At 39.2% G+C, this 19,223-nt stretch overlaps 1 long non-coding RNA gene across 1 annotated transcript; it reads right to left on the bottom strand.

Moving 5' to 3' along the window:
• Window positions 1-885: 885 nt before the first annotated feature.
• LOC109143525 lies at window positions 886-4,992 on the bottom strand. The gene is made up of 3 exons (XR_002043752.1): window positions 4,864-4,992; window positions 3,352-3,436; window positions 886-966 (listed from the first exon to the last, which is right to left on the bottom strand). It is a non-coding gene; the product is annotated as an uncharacterized LOC109143525 (long non-coding RNA).
• Window positions 4,993-19,223: the final 14,231 nt, after the last annotated feature.

Raw genomic sequence — 19,223 nt, 5'->3', positions numbered from 1 at the left:
TCCCCAGGAGAAAGATTAACTGAAGGAGAGAATGGGACAATTTTTCATTGAAGATTTAAAAAATTTCCTGAGTACAATAAAAAACAAGTGTGGGTTAATATAGTCTGATTTGTAAGAAGCTGTTAAAAAATTTAAAAAATTACATGAGAATAAATTAATGTCACAGATGAATGGATAACAGAAATAGAGAACTGAGTTGACCAACACGAAAGACATTATGAGCTGACTACTGAAATACTGAAATTCACTAAAAGGAAAGTAAAAGCATTTGAGCTAAGGTATCATCGTCTCAAAACTGTGTGAGAAAAATTAAATCCCACAGCATTAGGTGGCTAAGAAAGAACAATGAGAGAAGATGCAATATTTCAGAGAGGTTTACTTGAGGACTTGCCTTCGTTTAGCTGTGTCTCCCCAGGTGTGCAGCACAGGGAACCAGCAGAGAAGTTATCTCAACTCTGTTCATGCCCTCTTGCCTCAGTCCAACAAGGGGCTGCTTAGGGACACATATGACTTAGAGAAGCGAAATTAGCTTTATCAAACCCCTTCTGCTGATTAACTTTCAGCTTTCTGTATTTCAGCAGCTGCTTCCCAAAGGAGCCTGAGCAGGAAAGCAGAGAGGGATGCAGGCTCTTGGGGACCTTGGAAGGTCCAGGGGCCAAGTGGTCCTCAGGCCAAGCATCACGGGCCAACCAACCCCACCTGCTGCTGCTTGGTTTGGGGCACTAAGTACTCAACAGGCATCCTTCAGCAGGGCAGTACATGATCACATGTGTAGACCAGCCTGAAGCTGGCCAACCACTCCATTGAAGAGCAGAGAACAAAAGACTTGCCCTCCCCCCCAAAAAAATCCACCTCTGAGTGAGCTGTACCTGAGAACAGGATATTGCTTCTTGTCAGTGGCTGGAAGGCACTGATGAACTCTCCTGCCAGCAGTGACACTGTGACCTTTTTGAAGATGTTCTGTACCTTTGGAGGAGGAACAATTTATTTTACAGGTGCAGTTTTCCAATGAAATTATGCACTTTATAGACCTGATACAAGACAATTATTATAATAATCAGCTAAGAATAAGTGACCTCAATTTAATATTTATTTGCATATAAAAAATTTAATAAAAAAGGTCTACAAAATATATTCAGATGTATCAAGCAGAGAAACTGTTAATAAGGTAGTCCCAAGAGGGACATGCACCATGAGCTGTCTCTCGAATCTTTTGCTTTATGTTTTCATAGCAGTAGAAACCAAAGCAAGAATTCATAGCAGTAAGTCAAATCCAAACTATTGTCCATTATTTAAATTCTGCAGGTAAAGGGAGTAAGTGTGCAAGGTATTACGTGGCTAAATTTCCAGTATGTCAACTATGTGTTTGCATGGAACTGTTTAATCTTATAGCAGGTTAATAATCTGAACTGTTTAATCTGATAGCAGGCAATTCATTACATTTTTCTTCAGTATTGGCCCTTTTTTGCAATTACAGAAGAAGCTGAGAAGCCACAGAAGTTAATTTCAGACTCATTTATCCACTGAAATTCAGTTTTCATGTGTTTACCATCTACCTGTGCGCCCACCTTCTCCAACACAGAACGTCATTAAGGGCCACTCTTGAGATCTCATTTTTCACGTCTATTTTTCACAGTCTGCGTGAGTGAACATCATTTCTTCCATTCACAGAGCTTTGTATGGGACAAGTCACTTCAGGCTTTTTGCCACTTAACTTCATCCACTGTCCGAGCTTCGAAATTTCTCACACAGCCTAATTGGGCTGACAGTGTGCTCTCAGGGGGTTTTCCAACCAGAGCACACTTTCAGTCTCATCTGTCTTGCAGGATTCCTTGAAGAGCTGAAAAACAGCTATTGGAATAAAAATCCTGAAGTCTAATGAATTTTTTTTTCTTTTTTTTTAGGGAAGACATTTCTCTCGAGTAAGATTTGTTGAAAGCATGACAGATTTTTTAGCTTAAAGCTGCTGGGGTTTGCCTCATGCTAGTTTTCTCTAGCAAGTCATTGCAACACTGATAAAAACACTGTGTCTGCACCTGTACTGTGTTGTTCATAGATGGATCTGATCAACAAAGCCAGAGACCTTGCTGTTTTTCAGCACAGCAGCAATCCTACAGAGTTGAATAACCAACACAGGGATGAATTTACTGGATACTGCTTACCTTTTCCAAAGTAATATATGAATGCATATGTCTGAAAGATTTTCTAGCTTTCTGACCCTTCTGGGGATTTGGGGAGCTTCAGCCTGCTTCATGGGGCTTGAAATGCTCTACAAAGCAGTTGGCTGAGGTTTTTTATCACACTTTCTTTTTCAGTTGCATAGATACTTGGAGCATCAGTCCTTTGTAGTTTTTGGATGCCACCACTCTTTTCTTCTTGAAACATTTGTCTCATATCTCAAAAGCTGCCGGTTCTCCTTGCTTTGCACACACCCTGGGTGCTGGACAGGCACACAAAGGGCTCTTCTGACCCCAGCACAACATTTTTTTTTAAGGGACCTGGACACGGATTCTGTACAGCAGGGCAGACAGCTATCCTGGCAACCATCAGACATCAAAGTAGAGAGACACATGCTCTGTTGCCACTTATCAAAGATGTGTCTTTATTGCTGACCCAGTTTCAGGATACGTTAAAGTAACTGTGCATGAGCAGTGATGGTGAAATGCTTTATGGGTTGGTGAAGCAAGGTTTGGTGACACCTTACTTGGTATTGAAGGGAAATCTTGGTGTTTGTGGTGCTGGTGCTGTTCATTGATGGAACTGTCTCTGCTCCTTTCTCTCCACTACTCTGTCCCCGACTCTGCTCTACAGGCTCTGTTGGACTCTGCAGACCTTTCCTCTGCTCAGCCAGGGGCCTCAGTCTTTCCTCACTGTGGATGCTAGGAAGGGCTGGCAGAGGAATTTTCCTGTGAAACTTCTCTTTCTCATGAGAGGGCAGTTAGAGAAATCCAGCTTCTCACAGCTTCTCTGTGAAAGCTTTCATTCTCATGTGAACTGGATGGGCAACAGTTTGAGAGAATGTAAACCATTTTTACACCTGCAAGTTGTTATGAGAACTGTGCAAATTATTTTCCTTCTTTAAGAATAATATTTGGAAAAGGTTGTCTTACTGCTCAACCTCTCACCTTGAGAGGTGGTGGGTCAATAGGCCAATCATGTAATTTCTCTTTTGCGAACCATGCTATAAAAGCTATGGGTGATTAAACGAGGCTGCTTCGGCCATATCATCTGACCTGGACTTATGCCGTGATTTCGCCGTTCTCTGGGGATAACAGCGACACCTCACATCCCACATCCTCCTGCTTGCTGCAGAGCAAGAATTGCCTCAATCTAGTTTATGTTACCACTCACTTTAATGCATACCACACATCTTTCATTAGAGTCAGTGTCTTCACATTTCTTCGGTTGCCATCACATCAGTCTTTGTTTTGTGGGTCTAGGATGAAAATGGAGGTAGTTCATATTTTCAATTTTATTCTACGTTTTTCACCAAAACATTGAGATTCTCAATATATGTTAATGAAGGTTTTAAATTACTTTCACTATAGCAATACAGTTTTGTTCTACAACAGTGTTCATCTTTTCAGTCTTTATATTCTTTCAGTAAAATAGTCAGTGTTTGGGGTGAAAATATTAATTAAAGAGATTATCTACTGAAAAGGTCCAAAGTTTTCCTCTATAAACTTCTGCTTGAAGAAATCTAAGTTTTAACTCACATTTAGCTAGTTTCAAAACAGCTGTTCCAATTAGCAATTTATCTTTCTAACATTATTCTATCTTTTGCCACCATTTTCCTTCAACTGTAGATGTTTTAACATTGGCAATAAACACAACATATGCAAGGGATATTGCCAATGTGTCTTGTACAGTCATCAAGGATTTAAAGCACCACAAGGAAAGCAGAGTTCTTTGCTTTCCAGGGGGTCCTTTATCTGCAATGAATAAATAAAAGTTTGATCAACAAGATCTCCCTTCATATTTTCTGTTTCTGTCACAGAAAGATGTAACTTGCCATACAGACACCCAGCTGAATGGTTTAATAAGAGTGTTTCCAGTTTTAGCATTAGGATATGAAGCTGTAAGTTTTGTCCTCCATCTGATTTAAGTGAAAATAAAAAGTTCAGCCTCTTTCCACCAAGGGAGATCAAGCCTCTGTATATAACAGCACTAATTAGAGCCAGATGTATTCTTTTAGCCAAACAGACTTTTGAAATGCATTTATTGTGCACCTAGTGCTGATTGATTTCTTTCATTGTGAAATGGTGAGTTTAAATTGTTTCAAAACTCTTTACCCCCATGAATATCTTCCTAGATAGCTATTCATGGAATATTCCTCAATCTTTTAAAGTATCTGGCTATGCCTTTCTCTACTGCAAAATTCATATGTGTGGGGAGGTAGAGAAATTTGGTACCAAATACCTATTTTCCTCCCACTGGCTATTTTTTATTTTTAAAGAAAAAAAAAACCAAAAATTTTGTGTTCAGAATCATAAAACTTACAGTAAATTAATTCCAATTTTTAACTGAATGGAATTTTAATGTCACTGCTAATAATATAATTATTTTCTCTTAGTTTTAAATAATATATTTACATATATATGTACATAAAATTGGTCCAGGCCACAGATCAAAATAAATGAAAAAAAGGAAGCTTCTGCTCCTACTGGAAAAGAAACACAGAATCAATACTGTAGCAAACACAAAGGTGCCCTAGAATTTTACTCTGGTATGATTCTGTGTAAAGCTTTCAGTTGCATCCTCTTGCATTACCTTGTAGCCTGCTTTTGTTAATGGTTGAAACTTGCTCTCTTTAATACATTTACAGGAAGGTGGGAGTGTAATGAGAAGCATTAAGTAAGCTACCTTGACAAAATACGTTGTCTTGTCCTTGAAAGACTGTGGGAAGTGAGAAGGATAACAGCAGGTACTTCAAATCTAGCCAGTAATGTACCAGCCCACATCCTTCTTCCATCCTAGTGCTCCGACATCTGCTCTCACTGTGTGCCTCTGCCCCTTCTGCCTTTGCTCCCCAGACACTGTGTCCCTAAAGCCTGGAAATCACGTGTTTTGGTCCACAGAGGGAGTGAAGAATTCACATACAAAAGAAGCAGTCACAGAGGGAAACTCTCAAAATGCCTTTTTGTTCGCTTTAAAAAAAAAAAAAAGTCTAGTTGAATAGGCCTCTATCTCTTTCTTTGTTACTGGAAACAGTAATCTCAAATTTAGACAGAAGATGAGTTCCCAAGAGAGCAGGATACAAGCTTTTCTGGCTTTCATTCCCCAACCCCACCACTCTGGGAGATGTGGAACTGACTTTGCCGACCGGAAATGTTGCTTATCTGGATGAGTTCAATCCAGCTTTGACAAACCCGACTCAATATCTCACTGGAGGCAGCCTCTGCTGCAGTGCTGCGATTCCCTCATGAGCTGGATGAAGTGCCCAGAGTTTTTGGCTCACACCTCTACAGGAAAGCACCTGAAAATTCACATGCCCCCTTTCGCCCTTCATCCCTTCTTCCTCTGCTGCCCTGGTTTCCAACATCTTTTTCCCACAGGATGGTCCTGGCAACCTTGTGCACCTCAAATCCAAGGAGACAGCACAAGCAGTCTGTCTCACATCTCCATGGCTGTTGAGGTCCCATATCTGTAGGCAAAGACTGACTGTCCAAGGGGCAAAGACGTATTTTCAATGGAAAAGATACAAGACCTAAAACCTTGTTTGATCAGAAGATTCATCAAAACCAATATAGTTTTGCATGGTTTTTTACAAGTTGGCCCTTCAAAATTAACATTTCCTTGGGTGATATTTTTTTTTTGCCAATTTGTTCTACTTTGTGGTACTGTGTTTTTGAAGGATAAGTCAGCTGGGAAATCTCAAAAAAATAGCTTCCCAAAGAGTCTGGGTGACCTAACTCCTTGCAACTTAGATGAAACTGAGTGAATTCAGTCAGAAAGGTCTTCTCTAAGCATCACAACACTATACAAATAAGGACAAGTGGAAAACTGTCATCACTGTGGATGTGATTGATGGATATTCTGGGGGAAAAAAAGGGTACTTCTTAAAGGTTTTCTGTATATTCAGCATTGTACTTACTTGATCATTTGTGAAAAGAGCAAACCACTGTTGACATTCATCCACACAGAAAAGTTTAAATTTTATACACTACTGCACCCATTATAGCTCAAGCAAAGTTCATGCTCTCAAGGCCTCCCTTCTTTGTAATTCGGTCAACAAAATTTCCTTTTTGTCTTGCTCTTCTGTCTTTAAAGCTTTTTTTGAATAGAGCTCAAAATTAGTATAGTGAATGTGGCTACAGGAATGAATTAAGAGAGCAATTTGCTCTTTTTTTGCTCAAAAAAAAAAAGATGCAGAGATGGGAAAGATTAAATAGAAGAGTTAAGTAAATGAATCTGCCAAAGTAATAATAAAAAATACGTATTTGCAATACTAGCTCTTTTCTCTTGCCATGAACCCAAATTTACGACTCTTAACACCTTTAGCAACAGCAACACTGCTATATCATTAACAGGTCTACTTATTATAAAATAGTAGATTACATTTTTAAAAGCAACCAGTAACTGTTATCTTGTCTTTTAAATTTGGACCCTGATTTTCAAAAAGCAACACACAGACACAACAAAAATGTTGTCACTTTAGAAGGCATTTTCTATGGTAGGGTTTTTTCTATGGTATTTTTTTCTCAGTTGTATTCTTAATTTTGCTAGTGCATAAGTTATTTTATGACTATGAGAAAAATAATAACATGAAGGTTCACCCTCTCATAAATAAAGGTGATTTATGAGGGAAAATTAACAACAGAATAGGCAGAGCTTGCTTAAATAAATTTGTAGTAGCTGACAAATGCAAAACCAGTGAAAAGCAAAGGAAAGATAACAATTGCTCAAGATACTACAGCAAACTGCAAAATGAAATCCAGTAAGGTATTGTTTAAAACTAGATTTTTGAAAATTACCTTAATAAAGGAGATTAATTAGACTGAGAAACAGTATCTTAGCCAAAAAATCTCAATCATGATAAAGTATTGGAGAACTTACTGCAGAGAAAAATCCTGCTTTGTCATGGTGATATTCAAAAGTCACCAGTAGCTTTTTTCATCTCCACAGCTTTTTTGATACTGCTTCCAGGGAGCCTTTGATATATTAATTGATTTTTCTTACCAAATGCATTTTAAAAGGATTCTAAAGTTTCGTCATCCTGCATTTAACATCTGCACAAAGGTTGTCCACCTGACCAGTTATGTCCCAGGGTGACTTTCTAATCAAAAGTCACTGAGCTGGAGTTTGGCTTCCTCGACCTGCAGACACACTTGTACCTGGGGAGAGACTCTCTCAGGAACACCCCTGAGACTTTAGCTCATGATCCAGAATACATGGAGTAGTAGGCATAGGGGCCAGTAACAGGCAGTGCAATAGATCAGCACACCTTCCAGTTATAGAATTTCATGTTGTGGGGTTTCAGGAGGGTGAATAAGACAAATAGAAAATCAAATAGTTTGCCACACTGAATGTTTCAGTTTTTCCCTAGGAAACTCAAAGCAGAATTCAAAGCAGAAGGCTTTCTGGGAAGTGATTTTTGACAAGGCCTGACAGGTCCCTTCACTACTTACCATGATTGTTCCAGGTGAACACAAAACCTCACTGTGAATTTCAAGTCTTCTTAACAAAAAGAGGTTTCAAGCTAGTTAAAGAAACTAGCTAGTTAAAGAAACTGGAAATGACAGCTATATAACTTGAGTGAAAAGGCAAATAAATTAAGTCATGGTTGCTCACATGAAAATAATTAATTTGAACTTTGCAGAGAGAAAAATAACAGGGTAGATAATACGTCGCAGAAGGAAAGCAAAAGTGGAAAAATATATACTTAATAATATAGGATTAATCTGTTACAATGTAAAAAGTGAAAGATTCAACAGAATTAATAGAAATGGGTTTAACTGCATGTTTTCTCCTCATAGAAGTCAAAAACTGAAGGCATTAATAAAGTTTTATTAGGATTGAAAGATTTTCATTTATTTGAACACATATTGTACTAGTCTTTTATAGAACCAAATAAAAACAGAGATATTGTGGACATATAACTTTGTCTCCTTGGTTAAGATTTCCACCAGTTTCTTTATTTATTTATTAACCTTTAATACCTGAATATACAGAGAATTCTTTTAGAACTAAAACATCTCTTAAAATCTCTTCTTAAAAATATTTATTTTGTGATTACTGATTGTTAGAAATTTATACGGATTCTGGCACATTCATAGTCTTACTGTAAAAATGTCACATTTCAGTAAAATTATCCTGTAACATTTTTAGAACTGAAAAATATGCAAAAAAAATATATTTTTTTATTGTATCCTTAATTTTGATGGTTTGAAAAGAATAACTGGATGGAACTTCTCTTGCCTCGCATATTTATGAGATTTCTTGCTATTAGTTCTTTTCAATTTAAAGAATAGAACTACTGGATCCTTTTGAAGTTACTTCATCCAAGGTGAAAATGGAAAAAAATAGAAAAGGATGAAGCTTTTCTTCTCTAAGAAAAGGGAGATCAAAATTTCATTCTATGCTGTCAATTTTTTAAGAGGATAATGTAAAAGAGAACATAGATGGCCTCTGAAATATAATAAAGTTTTTGTCAGTATTTTAATTTTTTTAACATGATATCTACTTTCAAAGTTCTTCAAAACATCAGCCAAAACCAGCCCTTATAGATAGACGACATTTTTTGAACAGTAAAAATAAAAGAGAAAATGAGCTTGGATCCTCTTCAGTAATTTGACAAGCTAAAATACTGAAGCCTAAAAAGATTTCTCACTCAACATGTAAAGCTTATTTTGAAAGGGATAAGATCTAAAGCTAATTTTGAGAACCAAAACTCAAAATATTTTCAATGTCTTGCTGATACTCTGTGCCTAAGACAATATTTACAGCTGCAGAAACAGCCCCCAGAGCCCCAAGGAACTATCAGCCCCAGGAAGCCCAGCAGGAATGGGAAGCACAGGGCGAAGTCTCCCTTTCAGACACCTCAGCCTGCTGCTCTCACCCTCACTTTGTACCCAGCACTGACTATAGAATTTGGTTTGGGCTCTTTGTCCCAGGAGTTAGCCCAGGAACAGAGGGAAGCAGGGCATTCCTGCTTGTTTGCTTGTACGGATGAGAAATAAAGGTTGAATCTCAGTGATCTTTGGCTTGCAAGGACCCAGATCAGAGCTGGGCTACTCCAGCAGACATGTCGGTATTGATCCTAGCTACACCATCAACCTCTTTGTTTTGCTCCATATTGCAAAGCCCAAGGAGGAGGAGAAGAAATAAACTGATTCAACTGAGTCATCTAGCTGCAAGTAAGAACAGAGCCTTTTTGACATTTGCTTGATGTTTCATTTTTGAGAGCGCTGTATCATCTTTGAAGTGCACTTTGAGTCACTACCTTCAATCCTGCATGCCCTGATTTAAATATTGAAGACATGGGCCTTGGCATTTATTGCAGGAGCTGCTTGACACTTTCCACTGCCTATGACTGTTTTCTGTTGCTCAAAACTTCATAAATATTATGATTGTATACTGAACTTTCCATTCCTGATATCTGTCTTAGGCTGTGTTTTGGTTTTGCTTTTTTTTTTTTAATATTTTGGTCAAGATTAAGTTCCTGTTTCTGAGAGCATATTTAAGGAAAAAATCACATCATTCTGCCCAAACAGAACGAACAATCCAAACCAAACCAACCACCAAATGCTAAACAAACAATCCAAAACAGCAATAAAACAAACAAAAAAAAATCCAACAAAACTGGGGCAGGTGGCTGATACACCTGAAGGCTGTGCTGACATTCAGCAGGACGTTGATAGACTGGAGAGGTGGGCGGAAAGAAACGTGATGAGGTCCAGCAAGGTCAAGAGCAGGTTCCTGCCAGCAAGGAATAACCCCAAGTGCCAGCACAGACTGGGGACTGACCTACAAGAGAGCAGCTCTGTGGAGAAGGATCTGGGGTTCCTGGTGGGTGACAAGTTGTCCATGAGCCAGCAGTGCCCTCATGGCCAGGAGGGCCAATGGTGTCCTGGGGTGCATCAGGAAGAGTGTGGCTAGAAGGTTGAGGGAGGTGATCCTGCCCCTCTACTCAGCCCTGGTGAGGCCACCTCTGGAATGCTGTGTCCAGTTCTGGGCTCCTCAGGATAGGAAAGACAAGGAGCTACTGCAGCACAGGCCACAAAGATGATGAGGGGCCTGGAGCACTTCTCTTATGAGGAGAGACTGCGGGAGCTGGGCCTGTTCAGTCTGGAGAAGAGAAGACTGAGAGGAGATCTCATTAATGCACATAAATATCTCAAAGGAGGGTGCCAAAAGGATGGTGCCAGACTCTTTTCAGTGGTTCCCAGTGACAGGACGAGGAGCAATAGCCATAACACAAGAAGTTTCAACATGAGGAAGAACATTTTTACACTGAAGGTGGCAGAACACTGGAACAGGCTGCCCAGGTCATGCAGTCTCTTTCTCTGGAGACATTCAAAACCAACCTGGACATGCTCCCGTGTAACTTGCTCTAGGTAATGCTGCCTTGGCAGGGGAGTTGGACTTGAAAAACCAGGAAGATGCCCCAGGATCAATGGTGTGGGGCAGGAGGCTGCTTGGTAGGTGAAGGTTAGGCCAGGCCAGGCAGGTACATCCCCCTGGGTTCCCTGACTGAGATTGGCGCAATGAGCTCAGTGTTTCCTGCCAGAGTCATGCATAGGAAGAAGTCAGGTCAGTGTTTCAGGTCCCTTGCTGGATTCAAGGATTACATGGTCAAGGGGAAGCATATTGAGCCTACAAGGAGTGTGGGGGAGTGGCAGGGATGGAGGGAAGGTGAAAGCAGTTTTCTCTAGCAGAAACCGTCTCTCCTGTTCCCAGCTGGGAGACCCTGCAGATCAAAAAGCTTCCCTTGTGCAGAGCAGGAGGAGAAGCAACACTTTCCTACACACATTTTGGCAGGACCTGAGTTTGCCTGCCTTGGAACTTGGCACAGACAAGCCTTTCAGCATGCAGGAGTGCTGAGCACCGCTGCCCTGAGGAAGGCGTATTCAGGGGAGCGCACCCCTCCTGAAAGTACAGGTATGGTTTTACTGGAATTTATTGGAACTTTTTAAGGAATGCAACATTGAAATAATATATAGTTAGTGTGACTGGGGCCCATCATGCATAAATAAAAACTAAGAGGATAAAAATTTGGGGTTGCAAAGGCAAATTCTCAAAATTTAGAAGCAGTCCTAACAAAGGCAGCCTGCATATGCTTAATGCAGCTGCTTTAAGTGTACCAGTTCTTTGATCTAAGCGGCATCACATCCAGCCACAGCAATGTGACAAAGTCCATTCTGTTCTCCCAGGGCTTTGGCAAGATTACCAACCCCAGGATCTCTAAGGAAAGGATAATGCTAAAGTACAGTGAATTCTCCACTTGAACACAGAGAACACAATTTCAACAGGATTCAAGTGGATTCAATGGGCAGGATGAAAAATCCTACTATGCATGCCTTAGAGAAGCAGTAACTGGCAGAGAGACAAGGTGTCATTGCTTCCCCAGCAAGCAAGAAAAAAGTGTAGTCTCAGTTCCCTTCTCCTCAGCCAGGAATAGTAGGGCACTCTGACTCCATGGTGCTAATTAAAGATCAGATGTGTTTTCAGACTTTGGATATTCCTTCAGTACATGGATCAGCCATTCCTAACCCAGGTTGCTTCTTCTTCACTGTGCTCATTGTTGGAATTTCTTTTTTTTTGGACCTTTGATCCAAATATTCAACTGGTATAAATTGGTACTGCTCCCTAGGGACTTAGTTTTTAAAGATGAGAGAAAAATGCTTTTTAAAAGCACTGCTTTGTCAGTCTGATGGTGAAAAGATGAATAAGAATGTCTGCTACTTGCAGTACACAACTGGCTGCCTTAGTAATATAGTCAAAATTGGCCTGAAGTAACCCTGTATAGGACAAGTAATATCACTAGAGAAGTGGAAAGATAACCCTGGCAGAAAGGTTTATGGAAACTGGATTGAAAATGGGCATCAAAAGAAAAATTAATGTGCGCTTTTGCTGCTCTTCAATTATGGCATTTTATACAACAACTCTGGCATTTTATAGTGGGCTTCCTGAGCAAACTTGCTCTACTGACAGCACGAGTTATATGATCAGATAAAGCTACTGTCACTTAGTGCAGAAGGGAATGCAGCATGGATGGGTTAATTTCAGTACCTATAGCAGCCTAAACTGGAATCCGTTTTCCTTGTCTGCAGTAATTACCAGTTCTGTAACAGCATGTTTCCCTTTGTTACACATGAAAACACACAGTGAATAAATTAAAAAAAAAAAAAGTTTTATGGTACAATTTCTGTTAGAACCCGTTTTTAGGTATTTATGTTATTTGAAGGCGCAGTCACCAATATGTTTTTCTTCTGGTGTAAGCTTTGTCATTTGCTATGGATGTTCTACATATGCCTAGGTAGTCAGGACTAGCAGTTTTAGACGTACAAATGCACTTACAAATCCAGAGAGGAATGGTAAGCCAGCATATTGAGATTTGGAAGAGTGAAAAGACTAGTTTCTGCTACCTAGGGTGTTGTAGATTTACCATATTTCCCAGAAAACTTTCAGGAAATTTGCATTTCATGGGAAATACATGGCCTAAATGGGTGTCCTTAGATTTGGTTTATCAATTTAAGATATGAGACTTCTTTATTGTCCTCACATTTCACTGTTCATAGAGTTGTCCTACATGACTCTGATTTGCCTGTTACTCCTTCTTTAAAGGCTCCCAAACAACTTTATCTTCTTGGTTTGGGTTTTGGTTTTTTTGTTGGTTTGTTTGGTTTGGTTTGTTTGGTTTGGTTTTTTTTTTTTTGGGGGGGGGGCAGGGGGCTTGTTTGTTTCAGTTTGTTTGGTTGTCTTTTTTAATTAAAATGAAAAGTTTCTATCTCCACTTGAAGTCTTGACCAAAAGCAGATCTCCTTGTGTGTTCTGGCACTGTCTCCACCAGGGGTTCTCCCTGTTCTCCTTGCAGTCCAAGTCTCTCCCCTGGAGTGTTTCTGACAGAGCCACCCAGTCAGGTCTTTCAGCAGCAGAGTTACATGACTATCCAGTAAAGAACTTTTGGAGAAAGCAAGCTTCCTCTGATCCATTCCAGTGATGGGAAAAAGAAGAACACTGCCAGCAGCTGTGTTAAGGTCCAAACACTGAGTAAATAATTCAAAAAGAGAATTAACTACGGGCAGGGTGCAGGAAAGACACGAGTGCGTGTGTGTGTGTATATGGATGAAGGTCTTATGACTATATTAACAGTACTACAGTTCTCAAGGGGTGGAGCGCTGCAGACTAAAAGCTTACTCAACACTTCCATGAAAGAAAAACTACATACAAATAACGCTGACAGAGTAGCAAACACACAGTACATTCATATTCCCAGGGTAGCAGTGGAGAGTTTTTCCTGGTTTTGAGGTGCTCTAGAAAGGGATTAAACCAAAGCAGCTCTGATGCCCTTTTTATAATCACAGTTATATGTTGTATCAATTGTTCTGTTGAAATCAATGCTTTAATACATAATATTTATGCATTTAACCTGAAAATTATGCCTTAAATACCAATTTTCCTTGTCAAAGCTGGTAGAATCCTAGAGTTCCAGCTGCTGCTTCTGTGTGTCTTCTACAGTTGCTCTTCATCTTCCTTGCTCTCATTTCAGTATTGTGGTGTTTATCTTTCTTGGCCCCAACACAACCTGGAAGGAGAGTGTTGCCCTTCTTTGCAGTGTCATAGCTGGGGGAGCACAGAAGACCTGGAGAAGTAGGTTTGAGCCTTACAAGTGTCTTCATATCCTGAGCATGTGTGCTCACAATTTTATTAATATATGAGCTTATTGTTCTTCTGAAAAAGACTAAAAATCAAACTCTGTACTGAAGAACACAAATTACAAATTTTGGGCTGTCTTGTGCCTTGGATCATAGCATACTCCTGCTATGTCACACATTTCCAGTTAGAACCCCTGACTAGAAACAGTGGTTTCTTCAACACAGACAAATCCAAACTGAAGTACTTGTTCATTTAATTCATAAATTCCCTTCTGTCCTGTGCAGAATGAATCAACACATTCCCACATGCCTTCCTAATGGAGAACCTTACATTAGGAACCAATAATAGAGTACATCTGGGAAGATTTAGCCACCATATGCCTTGGCATAATTTGAATAAATATCAAGGAACTGTGTGCATGCTGGAATTAATGGAAACAGTGCTTTCACTAAATAAAATCATTACTTCCCAGTTATCCTATTTTAATAATAAAGTCCCCTCTAGGCATAAAGTTTATTTCATAAAATATTTATTTAAATAGGCAAAATTGTTGTGCTTATATTGTTAGTTAACCAATTTCTGCATATAAAATGAAGGATATCATTCATGTGCAGTGCCTGAAATACATTATTACAGATGTATTCAGAAAAGAAAAAGTCACTTTGTCAATAGAAACATTTCCAAAAACAAATTCAAGTGAAAATTACCAAAGAAAGCTTTCTGTAACATACTTTTACCTCTGCTTAATTTGGAAAGATTAACTCCTACACATTCCATTTTATTGCATTATAGTTACACACAGGAAAATGCACAACCTATTTTAACTTTAGTTTTCATTAAATTTTTGCTCTAAGGAGCAGTCTTAAAATATCCTGTTTTAAAATTATCTTCACTTTCTGCTGTTATCCCAGAAATAATATCATATTAAACCTGTTTTTCAAGTATCCATTAGAATAAGAATGTCAAGTGAGTCATTCTTTCAATATAATGGCAAGATATGGTTATTTTTATTTGTTGAAATTGTAATTATTTGCATATACAACCCTATCACTAGTAGTTCAAGAAAAAATACTTAAGACATGATGGTGATATTAGACAGACTGATTAAATACAGCAATATTCTAGAATCATGGAATAATTTTGTTTGGAAGGAACCTTAAAGATCATCTAGTTCCAACACCCCTGCCATGTGCAGAGACACCTTCCACTAGACCACCAAACCCCCACCCAACCTGGTGCTGGACACTTCCAGGAGTGAGGCATCCAGAGTTTCTCTGGGCAAACAGTTCCAGTATCTTGCCATCTCCATAGTAAAGAATTCATTCCTAATATCTAATATAAACCTACTCTCTTCTGGTTTAAAGCCATTTGCCTTTGTCCTATATTTTCTTGTAGGTCCCTCTCCAGCTCTCTTGCAGGCTTCCTTCAGGTGCTGGAAGGCTGCTATAGGGTTTCACCAGAGCCTTCTCTTCTCCAGGCTGAACAACCCCAACTCTCTCAGCCTGTCTTCATATAGAGGTGCTCCAGGCCTCTGATGATTTTCATGGTCCTCCTCTGCACTTGCTTCAGCAGATCCTTGTCCTTCCTCTGTTGGGGGCCCAAGAACTGAACATGTTATTGCAGGTGGGGATTCAAAGAGCAGAGCAGAGGGGTGGAATCACCTCCTTTGACCTACTGGCCACCATGCTTTTGATGCAGCCCAGGATAAGGCTGGCTTTCTGTGCTGTGAATGCACATTTTCCAGTGGTGTTGAGGTTCTTTTCTACCAAGACCCTCAGGCCCTTCTGCACAAGGCTGCTCTCAACCCCTTCTCTTCCAAGCCTGTGATTGTGTTTGTGATTGCCCCAACCCAAATGCAGGGACCTTATGCTTGGCCTTGTTGAGCTTCATGAGTTTCGCACAGGCCCTCCTCTCAAGCCTGCCAAGTGCCCCGGGAGTGTTAAAAAAAATGTGTGGATGTGGCACTTGAGGACATGGTTTAGTGATGAACATGATGGTGGTACTGGTTTGATAGTTGGACTAGATGATCTTAAAGGTCTTTTCCAACCTTAATGATTCTGTGATTCTCTGTCATGTGGGGCAGTGTCAGATATGTTGCACAAGTCCAAATAGAGCCACTATAGCAGAGTCAGCCAGTTAGTCAGAACAATGTAGTGTAGGTGATGAAAATCTTGTTCTAATTATATAGTGTTTGTGACACAAAAAACAGACATTGCTCATGACACTGACAGCAATTTCAGTTTACAAATGGTTCAGTTTTCTGAGTGATTTAACAGCCCAGCAGACTCAATGGACCCACGAGAGGTACCAGTGAACATTATATCGATTTTTTTCTCAGTTCTTCTAAAAATTACAAATTAATTAATAATTCAGAGGTGAGATTATACTTGTTCCTGAAAGTGATAACAATACTGTAGCTGCTGACAATCATAAAGGCAGAAACAGCAAAACCACTCTCCCAAATCATTACATTGATATCTTAGCTGAGTGTACTACTGTAAGTGATCTAATAAATAACTGCATGACAGAGACTGTATTACCTTTGCTCTGGTTTTTTAATGGTTTTAATGGAAGGAAAAAACACTAACATAAATTTTAATTATACCAAACATTCTTAGTAATTTTTTCATGGAGTCGTAGGGTAGAGTGCATGCAAGTACACATTCTCCAGGATTTGCTCCTTCTACTCCTTTATAGAAGACCTTTCTTCTTTATAGAAATAAAAGGCACAAAACCCTTCTTGACATGCATTTGCTTGTAAGTTTTAGATATCTGTAGTCTATTAGAAAAAGTAAGCTGACTGCAATCATTTTCCTGCATTGTAGGTAGTATGTCAAGCTTGGCACGTCGATTCCCCTTCCAGTGTTTCTCATTCTATTTGGGAATTAGGGGAGAAGACTGGTTAATTTCCACAGAGGAACTGATACATTATTAGATATGGATGCAAGATAGGCTAGTATTTCTTAGATCAGCAGTTGTAGTCAAGATTTTGATGAAGAACGTCATTGGGATAGTGTAGGAGAAGAAGACAGATATATTAAAAGCATCTCCCTCAGATACAAGAAAAGACTTTGCTTTGCCATACATAATTTTAGCAAACTTTATGAAAATGTAGTAAAATGCTCTGTCATTATTAAAAAAGAAAGAAAAAGAGATTAATTTACTCTTGCAAATGATACTAAAATATCAAAAAGAAAAATTCCCAAATAGAAAGCTTGCCTAGATCATATAGTGCTGTGAAAATGCTCTAATGTTATCTTTTTACTGCTCATGAGACCCAGGTTTTTCCCCGTGCTTTGAGGGAGTGAATCTTCCCTCATGCGGAGAGGCAGGGGCAGTGCCCACAGAGGTGGAGCAGACAGAAAGGGGGAAGTAAGCATCACATTTCATTTATTCTTTGGATGTAGCTCACCCCCGCCCTGCAACTTCTGCAGGTAAGCTGGCATGCCTTCATCCCTGCCGCATCACAAAGGCTGTGATGGTTTCAAGGGTTTAGCACTTTGAATGTGGTTAGGTCACCCATCTGGACTTTGATCTGAGCTAAAGGCACTATGATATTGAATTCAGGGCTGCATTTTTGCACGGCAGCTATGGCATGGTCCTGGGTAAAATTTATGCTGTGTCTCTGCAGCTGTAACCCTCTATAGCTGCCCACAAATGTGGACAGGGTCCCAAGGGACAAAGTCAGAGCTCTGTGAGACTTGTCACGGTGGCAAAGGAGCCCCTAATAGCAGAGTGGCTGCGAATCCCTGCCTTGCTTCCCAGTGCTCAGACAGAGGGAGTTGCCTTCTCTTTTCTTGCTTATTTTTCTTCTGTTCTGAAGAAGTGCTGTGCAAGAGAATTCACTGGTGGCATCATTAGCATGATAGCATCATGCAGCAGTTGCTTTCACCTCCAAAGCCCTTTACAAGCATTAGTTTAATAGATCTTTTGCATGAATTGAGATAAAAGAGTATTTTATCAGCATTGTCTGAACATAACCAAGACTTCCCCTTTTTGATAAGCTGTTACTGAATATTTCTGAGATTTTTCTGCTCCCAAATATTTTCCTAGCTTGCATATATAAGGATAGCATTCAAGGATTTACTCAGAATATTAAAATCTTAACTATTGACTGTGGCTTGCATTGATTTTAATGGATGTGTTCCTGGCAGTGTGGTTTTCATAGCTTTGGTATTTGTTCTCTTTATTTATTTATATTCAAGGCTTTCTTCTTTGGATAGCTGAGGTGGCATTGTGAATTAGTTTTGAATATTTTGCTGTAAGTGGTCATGTCCTAGTGTCAGTTAAGAGCATACAGTCTAGCCTGAAGGTTCTGTGACTGCTGAGCTATCAAATTCACTTCAGTGTATACTGCCCAGTGAATACATACGTGAGCTTCAATGATCCAGTGGGAGCACACTTACTAATATTTAAGAGCTCCATGTGAAATACCATGGCATCTGTTCACATCTTTACGAACTCCCAGTAAAAATGATGCTTTACAAATGGAGTACAGAAATACCCGTAATTAAGCTAAAAAAAAAAAAAAGGCACATATTACCATAATGAGGATTAAAAAAAGGGGTTGATATCCACAAAATGTGTTTTGAGATTCCTTTCTTATTTCCTAGTCAAGGAGATACATTGTCCTATTTCCTATATCAAGAAATTCTCCTTGTTCCTGTGGCATTGCTATTACTGTTTGTGTTACTGCAGAATTTCAGGATTGAGATTTCAGTATACCACGTAAAAACACAATAAAATAAAGCTCCCTATCCCAAATAATTTACCATATGGGAAAAACCAGGCAGATGTACCAAACAGATACAGGCATAACAAGGCATAACAAGAGGCATAACAATCTTTTAGCACACCACTGTAAACAATGGTCATCACACATGCCATTCTTTCAGAGAGTTATTAGTTCTAGAAGTTGATGTAGTTAATAGGGTTCAGAGTAATAATATCATACCTCTCCATTAATTTACTATTTCATATCCTCAGTAAATTCATATTTATCAATTAACTGAATATTTAGTTCTCCATTTCAGTCCTCCGGCGTCTGAGGAAATGAACTGCTAAGGAATTTTACTGAGAAGTTACCAGATGCATTTCCAATACTGATTTAATTTCTGATACTGAACTTCTTACTTCCCTAAATTGCAGAAGCAGATGGGAAATGACTGTGTGTGACCTGCAGGAAAATTCCAGTATATTGAAAACCAAGCATCCCAAATATGAATATTAAAGAAATATATAAATGAAAAATAAAAATTACTGGTACCAGTGCCTAAAATTCATTGTTACTTTGGAACATCAGCAAATGATCTACCTATCTAAATGAGGTTGCTTAGTATGTGGAGACATTATGCTATAGCTAGATCATTTTTCCTATTTTCAAGTTTTAACTTTTTTTTATATTA

Source organism: Corvus cornix, chromosome 3, assembly GCF_000738735.6.
Source record: "Corvus cornix cornix isolate S_Up_H32 chromosome 3, ASM73873v5, whole genome shotgun sequence".
NCBI classification, from domain to species: domain Eukaryota; kingdom Metazoa; phylum Chordata; class Aves; order Passeriformes; family Corvidae; genus Corvus; species Corvus cornix.
Note: the sequence above shows the minus strand (reverse complement) of the source record. Positions and strands in the feature narration are given on the sequence as shown.